The sequence below is a fragment of the Fringilla coelebs genome (assembly GCF_963513975.1).
Source record: "Fringilla coelebs genome assembly, chromosome: 4".
In the NCBI taxonomy this organism is placed as follows: Eukaryota; Metazoa; Chordata; class Aves; order Passeriformes; family Fringillidae; genus Fringilla; species Fringilla coelebs.
In genome coordinates this window covers 27,763,645-27,778,194 of record NC_140032.1, presented here as the reverse complement: position 1 = coordinate 27,778,194, position 14,550 = coordinate 27,763,645, and the positions used below count along the sequence as shown (strand labels likewise).

The following is a 14,550-nucleotide window of genomic DNA, read 5'->3' as shown; positions in this document are numbered from 1 at the left end:
ACATACAATGCAGATAGTGACAAGCGGTATGACATCCAACATGTACAGATAACTTACATAACTCCATAAAGAAGCCAGTCAGTGTAAGAAAGATTACCATTCTGAATCATTAGTAGCAATCCACCCCTGTATTTCTGTATTTTCCTGTATAGTTATAACTAAATAAAGTTCTTTTTTTTTCCTCTCTTTTACCCAGAGTTATGGCAAAGTTAACTAATTTCTGAAATAAATACAGATTTTTCTTTCATTAGTTCTACATTACATCTGCTTATTACTTTTCATACATTAAAAATGTTTGGTGACTCTGGAGAACAAAAGGTGGACTTCTTTTGTTTGTTTGTTCTTGGTTTAGGTTTTTTGTGTTTCTAGTGAAACCATATGAATGAATGAATCTTGAAGAATTAAAGGAAGCTGAAGTTGGCTTTGGTGAGACTGATAGGAAAGCTGTTGATATGTACAAGTGTAGTGAGAGATATCCATCCAGATTAGCACTGTAAATGTCACTATTGCACATGCTCCTAAAAAATAAACCCAGAATCTTTTGAATAGTAATGTCTGCTGACTCACACAACTGCCTTTTTCCACTTTCTACTCTTTTGACATCAGATACAACCCACATTACTGCCCTACTTCTTCCTGATTGCCAGTGGCACAGAGAAACACTTGACATCATTTTTTGCTTTGATGTTCTCTTAGGGCAAAATGATTTACTCTGATAGTTGGTTATTTAGAAGACAGCCTTGAACAGGCGACAGTGGAAACCACTGTCACACATCCTCAGCTGAGCTGAAGATACACTGGGTCACCCTGTGTTTGGAGGTGTGCTGTGTTGGAAGCGTTACAGTCTCAACATTTATCCAAGTTACACGTGTGGGGTTCATTCTCCTTCTGCCTGATTAAAGGGTACCCCTCACTCTGCCGCGCCAAAGATGACCCTGCCACGCCACAGACACTTTCTGCTGGTCTTCAAGACTTTGTGCAATGATGATAAATCTTCAAATAAAGAAGTTCTGAATCCCATTTTCTCTCTTCTGTTTTGGATAGTTTTCTGTGCATTTCAAGCTAGAAAGAATGGACAATTGGTTGTAGGTATCCCTTTTCTCTCATGTGCACCAAAAAAATAGGAAAAACAATATCTTGTGGCTCAGTTTTGAGATAGATAATGTTTTGCATATGGAGTACGTGCCACTTATATGAGGATGGCATGCCATTAAAGAGGAAAACTGTATTTTAGTGCTGGAATCAAACTGTTCAGAATTTTTAATTGATTAAGTAATTTATTTGACTATTATGAGCAAAATACATTTCCTCTTCTAGCATAGCACTCATTTCTGGTAAAATACAGTTACTAAATATATTACTGTAATAAAAATGCAATTTATTATGAATTAATATAGTAATTACTACAGTTTCACTATATCATACATTAAAATTTTTGTGCTGTAATGGTGGTAGCTGCAGAACCACAGCATCACAGAACAGGCCAGGCTGGGTGGGAAAACAGTGGGTCATAGGTCCAACAGCCCTGCTCCAGCAAGGTCATTCCAGAGCACATGGCACAGGATTGCATCCAGCCAGTTCTTGACTGTCTCCAGCGAGGGAGACTCCACAACCTCTCCGGGCAACCTGTTCCGGTGCACAGCCAGCCACACAGTAAAGTTCTTCCTCATATTCAAGTGGAACTTCCTGTGCATCAGTTTCTGCCCATTGTCTCTTCTGCTATTGCTTGGCACCCCTGAGAAGAATTTGGCTTAGCTCCATCCTCTGACACCCTCCCTGCAAATACTTATAGACGTTGATGAAGTCCTGTCAACAGGTCCCCTCAAAGTTTTCTCTTCTTGAGGCTGAACAGGCCCATTCCCTCAGCCTTTCCTTATAAGAGAGATGCTCCAGTCAATAAACTCACGTGGTTTTAAAAGCCAGCTGTGGATCCCTAATAAACAGCTACTGTGTTTGGTTTGCCCCTTATTCAAGGTAGATTTTAATGACTTTTCTATTTCTTACTTCAGGAAAATGTTCATTTGAAGTTTATATTGAAGGAAGGCTCAGGGGAGACCAAGTCAAGTCTATAAATCCCTGAATGGAGGGTATAAAGCAAACAGAGCCAAGGTGTTTCCTGTGGTGTGCCATGACAGGACCAGAGGACGTGGGCACAAACTGAGATGCTGGAGGTTCCTTCTGAATACCAGAAAACACTTCTTTACTGTGAGGGAGTACAACTGAAAAGTTGTCTAGTCTTCTTCCTTGGTGGTGTTCAGAAGCTGTCTGGACATGGCTCTGGACAGCCTGCCTAAGGTTGATGCTACTTGAGCTGGAGGGTTGAACCAGGTGACTTATCTTCCAAGCCCAGCCAGGCTACAATTCTGGAAATCTGTGATACACAGATCACTGTGACACCTTATTCAACTGTCAACCTTATTCAACTATTTAATAGGACTACACCAATCATTTTACTTACAGTGCCATACAGAGTCAATGTGCTTATGAATTTGGGTTCAGAAAACTTTGGCACCATGTATCAACTTCAGCAATTGTTGCTTTACCAGACATTCACCATATATATTCTTGTACATATTTTACAAGTTACTCTGCTGAATTCTGCCCAGCATTGTATTGTAACTAAGAAAAATGAGGCATGCAGTTTACACAACATAAAGAAGGTAATGTGATCAAAACATTTCCTCTATCTAGATTCTACCTGTACTTACTGCTGTTGAATTGTTAAAATGACTAAAATAATTATAGGACTAACATCTAGTAATTTACTAACATCTAGTAATTTACTCTCAGAGAAAGAAAATAATTCACATAAGTATGTGGAAATTGCGAACCAAAACTATGATGTATTGTTGCTAGAGTATAGTAGCATTGTAATTTTTTTTTTGTGAAAAGCAATTCCACAGTGGCTTTCAGTTAGAATAATTAATAGCTGCTTTTAGTTCAACAACTTTCAGTAAAGCATTTTCCTTTTTTACCTTGCAAGTATTTTTATAGATGAAGACTGCCATCTACTGATTTTTTACATTTCAGTTTTCATTAGTTATTTTAAAACTGTCTGGTAAATACTAGTTAAAGTTCTGTAATTCCTCCTTAAACCATCTCATCTTCAGAATCACACACATATTTAGTACCTGCTCTAATTTTTTCTTGCTTCATCTCAAATTATAAATGCTTGTACAACTTGTTTGTTACTCGAGTTTCCTAAATCTGATACTGATGAATTAAGAAAAATTATTTTTATTGTTATAATATTGAATAAAGATTTGCATAGATATCTTTCTAGGTCTAAAATTTTAAGACCACCAGGTCAAGAGTTACTCAAATAATTTAAGTAATTGAGATACACTAGATATTCTTTTAAAATGCATTTAAAATGTTCCAAAGATGCTTATTATTATTTTTGCTTTCTAATTAGGCAGCAACACCTTCAGGAATGGAAATGTCTTCAGAGGAGGCAAAAGTATGTGAAGCTAAGAGAAAGTTGTGGAAAGCACTATGCAAAAGAAGTTTATAAATGCTCCAGAGGACGTTTGGGTTATAATAAATCTTTATTTGTCAAGGTAATTACATTCTTGCATAAGATGTAGAATACTTCGATACAAAGAATTGAACTGGTAATTTAAAAAAAAAAGTCTAGAAAAATTAAATACAAGAGATTAATGAAATAGCAATTTTTTTGGAAGCAATGGAATCATGAAGCAATTGACCTACTTGATTTGTTAATTCACTTTGTGAGAGTTAATAGTTCACTTTTGTTCAAACACATGGAAGACTTATTTTGCTGTGCCTGCTTATCACCATGTATGCAACCTTACTGAGATCTCTGGGTTTCACTTAGAAGGTGTTGTCCACTGTTTGCAGTTTCTTTTCTCAGCAGGAGTGGTCTAACAGGATTATTCTACTTTTATTTCCCCTTTAACTTGAACAAATCAAAGGCCCATCAGGAAAAGTCTCACTTATGCAAACTGAGGAAATATGGGGGACATGTTAGTTTATCCCCTGCCCTGTAAATTCTCTAATGGTAGAAGTTGTGACAGGATGCAGCAGAAATGACAAAGGGCTCCCATGATTAGTTCTGTGTATGTTAGCAATTCTATTAGATGTTTTTGAAAAACACTGAGAATTAGTACAGAATGTTTAATCATTTTTTAGATTCAGACAAATTTTCCATTTTCCTCCTTTTCAAGTTTTTTGGGACGGAGTTTTTCTCAATTGTCAGGAATCAAATATTTTTTCCAGGAGCAAAAGGAATAGGACAACCAAATGTAATTGTTAGAATTATAGTAATTTAAATTTCAAGATCTAAAGGGAGAAAATTTCTTGATTTAATTTGATTTGTATAATGGAGAACCAATTCTGCATTTTACCATTGCATAAATAAGAACCTCTGAGGAAACTGGTAAACCCTTAGAAATGAGTATGAGTATCCTCAAAATCTCTCATCACTATTAACAAAACTGGCTCACCTGCCTTTGACCTCCAAGGTCCACAGGCCACACCAGCTGATTTAACTTCAGTCAGATACAAAAGATCCTAATTGCTCAAAGGGCTGGAGGGGAACAAGAAAAACTATTGGTTTTGGTGTTTTCCGTGTCTGTGTTTTCTTCATCCATTGGTTGGTTTTGGGGGTTTTTATAGTAACTATGAAAATAATGAACATGGTAAGGATTGGTAAAAATAAAAATATACAAAGGTTTCCCTGATGTTACTTAAGGTGTGGAGAAGTATTTAATGTTAAACTAAGATCTAATTTAAATAAAGTAAAATGTATCTTACAGATTCAAAAACGTCATTTAAACTCTATAATGGACGAAATCAGTTTTAAAAACTTAGTGAGGAATGAAACTGAGGCACAGTGCTTGAAGTGTCTGGTAGCTTTATTAAGATATTTCATATACTGTGCCTGCCATGTATTTTTAATTTGACAGCTCTTTAAATCACAATGAACTAGGAAGAAGCTAAATAAAATTTGTCCTGCAATTCTTATAACAAATTAAAGTAGAAGCAGACTATAGGAAAAGGTACTTGTGTTCTTCAAATGCTTTAATCACTTCAGTCATTTTGCAAATAATTTACACCAGAAGTGTCATTATATTTCCTTTTACTTTTCTAGTATTCCAATGTGTTTACTGGTTAATAAACACCTCAACCTGCTGGCCTGAAGGTTTCCAGAAGGCAAGTTTCTCAAAGCCATTGTAAACTGATGCATTCAGATTTACATGGGAAGTGTTCACCCACAATAATACTTGTATATAAACTGGTGAAATACAAGGCAGGCTCATTGGAATAGCTAAACATGGGGGGATATATCTGAAAGCAGAAAGCACTAGGAATATTTCTAAATAATTCACAGTATGAAAAATTCTATGTTGTTTGTAATCATTAGATCTAAAGGCCACTTCATAAAGGTTGGAAAGGCATTTGGTTATTTTTGAAGGGAAAAAAAGATCTGAAAAAAAAGCCAAGAATTTGTATAGAATTTGTGGTGAGGATACTGTCTAAGCATGGGTATTTTGCAATTTCATGGTAAGATATTTTATTGAGATAAAAACATGTATCCCTTGAAAAAAATTAATTAAGATCATGTGTTCTGACATAAGTTAGTTCAAATATGGTTTTCTACTCCTTTGGTAGGCCTACTGGTGAATGAATACCTACTGGCAGACACCACTGCTGGAAGCTTTTATTTTCCAGATTCAGAGATAACTAGTAGATGCATTTCAGAGACAATGGCTTATCTGCCGTTATCTGCCACTTCAAACTAGAACCTAGCTAGTAGTTTTAAATGTAAATAGGTCATCAGGGACTTCAGATACCATTGCACAGTCCCTTCAAGTATCAAAGCTGGCTGCTATAAAAGTAGCATTGCTTCGTCTCAGCATCGAGCCTCCTCCCACGCCGGCGGCTGCTGCAAGGGACACACGCACGGGTGTGTGACAGTGGGAGCGATGGGGAAAGAGCCAAACCTCCCCTTTGGTGACCCCGTCTTTGTCCAAGCAAAGTTACACGGTTGTAATTAAAGCCGTCAGATGTGACAAAGCAGCAGCAAAATCCAAGCTAATCTGCAGGTTAAAACCAGATGTTTCTGGTTTTGAGTCAGTTACACTGTTTGGAAGAAAAGGCTCCAGGAATATTAGCCAACCTTGCTTTGCAAGGATTATGTGGATTGTGACAGGCTTTCAAGTCAACATCCTCTCATTTTAGTATTCTGGAGTGATGTGAAATTTAGTTTCAATACCAGTTTTCTCAAATAGACCCTCTTTTGAACAGGCCAGCATGGATCAAAAAGGAACACACTAAGCAGGTGGTCGTACTGTGGCTCTGAAGTGTATTATGCAGGATGGCAATGGCATTTCTCTAGGAAACTTGGCTATAGTTAATGGAAGTGCATTGGAAATTTCTGCATTTCCAGTTCAATGCAGTCCCACCGTTCACCAATTCACAAAAGATGTGCTGCTCCTAATTTGGCATTGTTTAGAAGTTGTGCTGGCTCTCACGTAGCCCCTCTGAGTGAATCAGAACTATCATTAAACAGCAAAGTCACACGGATGACAAGAACAGAGCAATAGTATTTCTAGGAGAAGAACAGTTCATAAAACCATCACACCATCTCTAAGCTGTCCTATCCCTTCAGGATCCTACAAAATACTGCCAAAAGAGAAGTAGCATTTAAAAAATGACCTCACTGAGGCCACAGCTTTGGCAGAAAATGCAAATGTGTATCATCTCCACAGCTGTGTTGCCTGTTCAGATCTTGTCAAAGAATAATTTGTCACTGCAACATTGCAGTAAGTAGGTGTTTTGCTCCTCTATCATGCAAGGCGTGACATAGTGCAGCATCCCTACTCTTCTGAAGAATTATCACTGATTACTAAAGATCTTCTGGCAAATTCGATAGATACACCCTGAAGTTATTTGTAGCCTCCTGGTTTCCTTGCCATATTCTTGTTCTGATAATTAGGCTTTTTTTTTGGAAAACATTCTCACATTTTCTCCTGGATGTTCCATTCCTGTCGGACCCTATTAGCTCTACTACATTTCATCAAAAGAGCACTATCCTTTGGGGAAGAGACGATATTATTAGGTTTCCTTATGTTACATTTTCCTCAACTGAAAGCTGGAATCAGCATATTATGAATCAGTAACAAAACTAAGTATTTTTACTAATGCTTTTCAGAATTCTTTTGGTGGAAAAGCTCATGGTGAGCTCTTTGGGAGCACTACTGGTAAAGAAGCTCCTGACCCTACAGTATCTTTTCATAAGACTTTGGTCACAATTGTGAATCAAATGAGGAAACCGAACTACCTGAAAAGTAACCCAGAAAGGAAATCCATGACAATTTGCAGTCAAGTTCTTTATTTTGTTCTAGACACAAACACGAATTAAACTTCTATAGATATTTTTAGATACATTGCTATTCAGGTATCAACTGAAAAAAAAAATCCTTTTTAACTGAGAGAAAAAAAATTGGGATGGCTTATACAATATTACTCCTAAACGTTTTATTTTACAGAAAACGGTGCGCCTGCTGCAGGCATAAGAGGATTATGTTTAAATAGTCGCCGCATATTATCGAACGGTATTAAAAGCCTCGTACACACAAAACGGTTGAGGCAAACGCGTCTGGTCTCTGCCGCTCTGGGAATTTCACCCGTTTATGGACAGGAAAGAAGAAACCGCGGACCTCCGCTGGGACGGGTTCCTTGAACTCCTAAATACCTCGGGACGCATTTCCCGGAGAGGACCCGGGATGTCGCTTCTTCCGCTTTGGGAACGCGCGTGCGACCGCCTTCTGTGCCGGGTTCACCGTGCCAGGGGGGGAGCGTCTCCGTTCAGCGGAGCCCCTTCCGCTGGCTCGGCGGGCGGCCCTGCGCCCGCAGCACGGTGTCCGCTGCCGCCGCTCGCAGCCCGGCTGCCCGCCCGGCGGCCCCCGCGGCTCGGCGCCCTCGCCCTTTCCCGGGCCGCGGGGTGAGGTGAGGCGAGGTGAGCCGAGGTCAGGCAGGCGCGCGCCTCCCGCGCCTGCGCAGCACACGCAGCGCTCCCCCGCCCCCCTGCGCAGGCGCGGCGAGGCGCGCGCGCAGAGCGGGGATCGCCGCCCCGGTGTGCCGTTCCTGCGCACGCGCGGCGGCGGCGGTGGCCCCGGGGTGCCGCGGAGTGCAGTGCGCGCCGGCGCACGCGCGGTGGCGCGAGGCGCCGCGGCGGCCGGCGGCGGTGGGGGCTCGGCGGCGCAGGCGCGGTGGTGACGGGGGGACTCCCGGGCCCGGGTGCTGCTGTGCCGCCGCCGCCGGAGGAGCAGGAGCGGGAGGTTCAGTCAGGCAGTGCCGGCGGGCGGCGGGCGCGGGGCTGCGCGCGGGGAGCGACGCTCGCCGGGGCAGCGCGGGCGGGCAGCGGCAGCGCGGGGCCAGGTGAGCGGCGAGCGCGGCGCCGGGCGGTGCGGGCGGACCCGCCGGGCCCCGGTGTGCGGCGGCGAGGGGAAGGCGGGGATACGGCGCGGAGGGGAGCGGTGGAAGTTTGACAGCGCCGGCGTGCGTCTCCCGCCGCGAACCGGGGGGCGGGAGTGCAGCGGCTGCCCTTGGGCGGGCACGGCCGCGGCCGGGGGCGGGGGGCGCTCGCGGGGCACCCGCTAGGCCCGGTGACCCACTTTGCTCCTGTCACAACTCCCGGGCGCGTCGGGAGCGCTGCCCGCCTGGCCCCGCGCCCGCGAACCGGGCAGGGCGGGCGCAGGACTCCCCGGCATCCCCCGGGCCGGGCCGGGCCGGGCTCCGCCGCGCCGGACCGAGCGGAGCCGCGAGCGGCACCTCCCCCCGCGGCCCCTCCGCCGCCGCTCCGCGGGGCCGCTCGTCCCGCGGGCGCCGAGGGGACGCGCCCGGCCCCGCCGCCCCACGCGCGGGGGAGGTTTCCGCGGCGGCCCTGCGGAGCGCGGGTGTTTACACGGCGGGCGGGCGGCGGTCGGTGCCCGCTCGGCCCCGGGCCCTCCCCGCGGCGGGACAGCTCTGCGGGGCCTCGGGCTCCGGGCGGTGGCGAGAGCGTGCCCCGCGCTCTCCCTGCGGCAGGTGGGCTGGAGCTGCGGGGTTGCGTATGCACTTGTAGGCTTTTTTTCCTCCCCACCTCCCCCCCCTTTTTTTTTGGTTCCGATAACTTTATTGGGGTAACTGCAGCGTGTTCACGCTCGTAAAACCTGAGGGATTCTCAGTAGCCCCCTGTCCTTTTTCGAGTTACTGCGGCCTTAAAGTCAGTGTGTTAAATATTCCGTGCATGCAGGTGTAAAATGCGATCAGCGAGGGACTGGAAATCCGTGGTACTTCAGTTTTGTGTTCGGGTTAAGGTGGATCAGGATTTTTGGTTGGTTTCACTTTCAAATTCCAGATATTTTAGGCCTCGATATTGATTGGAAATGTTTTTTTTTCCATGAGGAGGACTGTTTATGAACTGATCAAATATATTTGCAATGAGATTTTTGTAAGGCCGTTGTTTTCATGTGCTGATAAGAGTTAACCTGCTAAGAGGCACAGGGAAAGTCAGGTATGGCTTTGGCTGGACTATGAAACTGCATGTAGAGGCAGAGTGGCCAGTCATAGAAGCTGATGCTCTGAATCCTTAAAGTAGGTATTTTTTCTTAAATGGCTGATTGACAAACAGTGCTTTTGGTGGCAGTGTTGACTTGACCTGGCCTGCCTCTTCCTTGCTTCAGCTGCACCAGCACAACGGTTCGTGGAATTGTGTCCCATAAGTAGCTTGAGGAAATTATTCAGGTTAAAATTAACTACCATGGTTTTATGTTTTTGTTTTTTTCTTTTTAATGTGGTTATATTTAACCTGTATAATTTCTCTGGCTAACAGGTGTGACAGGAGGCAAGAGGATTGTTTAAACAATTGCCCTAGAGAAAGAAGTACTTGAGAAATACACCTCAACTGTGGTAGTCCTGGCAAAGTTCAGTATGAACAGTTGCAGTTGTTTCACAATGTTCAGTTTTACAGAAATAATATTGACTTTGTTTATAAATATCTGTGGGGTTTGGGCCTGTTATTTGAAATTGGACAGCATTTGATTGTTGTAATAGAGGGATTCTACTTGAAAGTCACTCTGCTTTTAATTTTTTAAAATAAATTAAACTATTAATTTTCATATGTATCCACTTGATACTTCCTCAGACTTGTTACAGACACTGCTTTCAGATTGTCAGACATAATATATTTGCTTTAGGTTCCTTTTGAAGAATATGGCAACTTTGTCTGAGAGTTTTGTTGGTAAGGCAAGGGTTACTGCTTCTTAACAAGCAATTCAAACAGGGAAAAAAACCCCAAACTTCCGGGTTGATATTTAATAGTTTAAGGTGCCATTCAGCCATGTCTTGTTTTTTATTTCTTCCGCTTCATGTTCTCGCATGGAAAAGTTTTAACACCTCTAGGTAAAATAAAAGAATGTGAGGAAAATGGTGTGTTTTCATTACTAATGCTCTTCTAAGGACCCCCAAACCTCTGCTGTAGGTAACTTTAGTCTCTTTGTACTAAGCAATTTAAAAACTGAGTGGTAATTACCTTAAATTTAATTTGCAGTGTTGGTTAATTAGCTTCTTAGTATAGAATTTCACAGAAGTCATGGATCTTTGTGGTTGGATTGGTCTTGCAAAAGAAATTGCTGCTTTTAAGAGCTTTGAACTTTTGCTTTTTCTCCCCCTTTATTTTAAATTTCTGCAAAAAGTTGAATATTAAATATGAGTTGATATTAAATAGCAGTAGAGGTATTGCCCCCCACCTTCTCCACATGTTCATTATGTGAAATGTTTTTATACACTTGGAAAATTGTGATTTTTTTTATTAAAATGAATAAACTTGTATTGAAAATAGTTGTGAATCTAAAATGCGGTTTGCTTCACTTAGGTAATTTCCTCATTTGAAAGCAGCTCCTTTTTTATCTATGCTTTCCTTTAGGAGATACATGTAATTTGTTGTCAGTGCCTCATGGTTTCAGCTTGGTTTTATCTATGGAGACTATGAATAGCTCTCCTCTTAGAGTAGAAAATGAGTATCCTAATACAGTATTTAATACAAAATATAATTCAGAAGAAGTGGAATTACAGCTGAAAGGTGCCTTTTCATCACATTGTCATAAGTTAGTTTTTCTTGGGGCAAAGGCTTTGGTAGATCTCTGAAGTAAAGAAAAGCTCATTTTAGTGTTTCAGCCTTTTTAAGGTACTAGCTTCTCTATGAACACTTCAAACTGTGAAGGCCAAATTTGAAAGCAGGTGTAGAACTGTTTCTGAGGATTGGTGATGTTAGTAGGTAGTGGCATAGCAAAGTCAGTAGTGATTGTTCCTGGCATTCTTACTTTCTGTTGATTTACTTTGCAAGGTATTTTTAACCTTTCGGTGTTAATGAACTGGTTCACCACTGAAGAGGTGGCACAAGACCAGGAGAGTCACCAGGCTGTTGGGAGAACAGTGGCTGTTTTACAGTAGCTTTATCTCTAGAGGCAAAAAAACTGTGAGACTACAGAGAGTCGCCAAACCATTCAACTGTTTCTCTCATCTTAAGCTTATACTGAATTATTGTTAGTAGCATTGATATTATTATTTTGGATTTATTGGTCTTTCAGAGTAAAAAAACGTGTTGGAAGCACATCTTCATTCCCTTAGCAGCACCTGAAATGAAAGATCCTGGTGTTTCTCTGTAACTGTGGCACAAGCAAATTTGGGTAGATCTGTTAGGAAGGTACCTCATTGACTTCTGTGTAGGTGGCCCATCTGGCAAAAGGAACTTACTAGGATAGTTGGTTATTTTGTTAACTCAGTGGGAATCTGTAATAATTTGAAACTGACAGCCTTTGCACTGTTTATTTGTTGTAGCACTTAAAAGATGTGAAATGCAAAATCACGGAAGAGAAAAGAGATTCAGGGTTAATGCAGCTGCCCTGAAGGATTGAATTCTCTATCCCTACTGCTGCCACAAAATTCCTTTGTCATGTAAAAGCCACTTTAATTTTGGTATACCTCACCTCTGAGTGTTTTAATTTTTTGTCTTAGTGTTCTCTAACCATACTTTTTGTGTGTATTATAAATTCTTTATTATAGCTACTTTTAGAATATATAATCATATATACAAAATGTTTTGGTCTTCTGTGGTTGTCATATTTTTAATATTATATGGAAATAACAAGGTTTCACAGATTCTTTCAACAGTTTAGAGCTGCACACTTTGGACTCTTTCCAACTGTTGCATTTTGTCATTAAAATCAGTGAATAAGTTTCCTTATTCTGTACTGACGTTCTGTGTATATTATGAAATCATTAATAGTATAAATATTTTATTAAATATAGATCCTTAAAAACTAGTTATATATATGAAATTCAAGAATGATAATGACTTATATTTGGAGTGTGATGCTTTTGAAGCTCAATATATACTATGGGCATTCCTCATATTCATGATAAAAATGTAGCCAGATTAGGAATAAATGTGGCTACTGCAATAGTTTTTTGTTAAAAAAAATTATCTCAGAGTATGTGAGAAGGCTTCAGTTTTGAAGCTAATGTTATTTTACCAATAATGACAGCCTGGTACCACAAGATAAATGGTGTTAGACTGTTAACCTTTTGTTAAAACAAAACACTTCTCGGAGTAAGACAGATCCAGTAAAGTGGATTTTTAAAATAAATATATGTGACATAATTCTTCCATAGAGGTCTTTCTAGAGTTCCAGTAAAAAGGATATTTGCAGGTACCTCTGAGATGGGTTTCATATATGTTATTTTGGTATATAGCCAGATCCATAAAATAATATGGAGGAGTCAAAATTGATTTAGATGGGTTTTTTTATGTCCAGCCCCAAATACAATTTGTATCTGTGTTAGAGGTTTCTAGGTTTTCACTAGTAAAGTTTTCCAAAGTTAAACACTGAAGTCTTGTTCTCATTCACATCTTCAGAATCTTATCATAACCGAGCATCTTGGCAACTAAATCTGTTTACTATTCATAAATTAGGCAATCTGTAAATTAGGCCTTCACTTGTTCAAAGGCATGTTCAAACCACACCTCAGGCACACCTATGGAATTGGACTTGGACCAAAACCCTGTGGTGACTCTCCCTTTTGTTCAGAAGCACAAAGGAGTGAGGAGGAAGAGGTTTTGTTCATGTCTCCATAAAAAAAAAGGAACACCCAAAATAAACAACAAACCAACAAAGCGCCAAAGCCTGGAACCTCACTTTTCCTTGCAGACAAGATGATTAAAGTCTAATTGGGCTAAAGAGATATACTAGGCCAGTTGTTTTCTTGGAGGAAGAGGAGATGATGCCTATATTCTGGCCTGTGTTCCATTTAAAATTTTGAATGCCATTACAAACTGGAACCCAAGAATTGCATCTCTTCTTTGCTGCCTTAGAGAGGCATGCATACTTCTGGTGCTGCTCTGTCCAGTAAAGCTTTACTTTTTATTTTTGCTTCTATATTCTGAAAATTGCCACTGAAAGGAAAAGTTAGCAGTTGATGCATCTTCCCAGTGTGATGCAGAGCCTGCTGAGAAATTAGGGTTTGAACTCTGAAGACTAGAGATTGGCTTTCTAGTTTCTGTGATCCAGGTTACTGTGCCGTAACCCTCTGCTGCTGGACAAATGAGAGCACATCTTTTCCCCTCTGCTAGCATGTAAAAAGAATATATTATGCCTGCTTTGATGGGAAAAGCTTAGGTATGTGTATGACAAGGACGGGGACTTGGATTGTGAGTACTAGCCTTACCTATGTCCTAGGCCTCTAGAAACAGGTGAAGGCAAAGATACTGTGTTCACTGGTTACTTATATAGTTTGTATCTCTATTAACTTTTGAAAAAGTCTTGCTGAATGATGCAACTCTCCTTGGCTTTGTTGCTTAAGAATTGTAGATCCTTTTTGTAGATACTTTTGTATGGAATCCCCTTTTTGTGCCCTGTTTCAGTGAAGACTGTGCTGCTTTGGTCTACTACAACCACAGCAGGCCACAGAACTTGCTAACCTGCTGCATAGTAGTGGTCTAGCTGTGGGACACTTAGAAAAGGAGAAATACTCTGGGAATAGGCTGATCATCCAGCATTATGTCAGAATTTTAAGTACTTTCTAGCAGGGAGTAGTATTGCCAGCGACCTCATCTACAAGAGTTTTTAGCTTGCAGCATCACAAGTTTGTGAGTGTATCTCCATTGCTTGCAGAAGAATGATCCCAGATCCCATAAGCATGTCATTATCTGCTGAACTGGTAGATCTCCAGAAAGTTTCAGCACTTTCTTCATTGAGGCAAGTATTTGTGAATATACAGGACAGGCTGGCTACTAAGAAGCAGCTCTTGTGGGAGGTTAATGTGTGAGTTTCCTAATGTACATTAGAAACACTGAGGAAATATATATTTTTACATCTTAAATTATGATCTTAATTAAAGCATGAGACACTAAACTGCCTAATAAAAAAGGTACTTCAAAACACATTAATACAGCTAATTTAATATTTTAAATTCTGAGAATCCTGCTGCTGTTACAAATAAAACATAAGTCTCCATTTTTATGTTTGAGTAAAGTTTTTAATG

At 41.2% G+C, this 14,550-nt stretch overlaps 1 protein-coding gene across 6 annotated transcripts in view; it reads left to right on the top strand.

Annotated features, from left to right (window-relative positions):
- Positions 1–8,251: 8,251 nt before the first annotated feature.
- The window catches only part of CLOCK (clock circadian regulator), a 65,478-nt gene continuing 59,179 nt past the window's right edge, over positions 8,252–14,550 (top strand). For all 6 annotated transcript variants that reach the window (XM_084205249.1, XM_084205248.1, XM_084205246.1 and 3 more), the window contains exon 1: positions 8,252–8,406. The gene's annotated coding sequence lies outside the window, so the exon portion shown is untranslated. The remainder of the gene's footprint in view (positions 8,407–14,550) is intronic.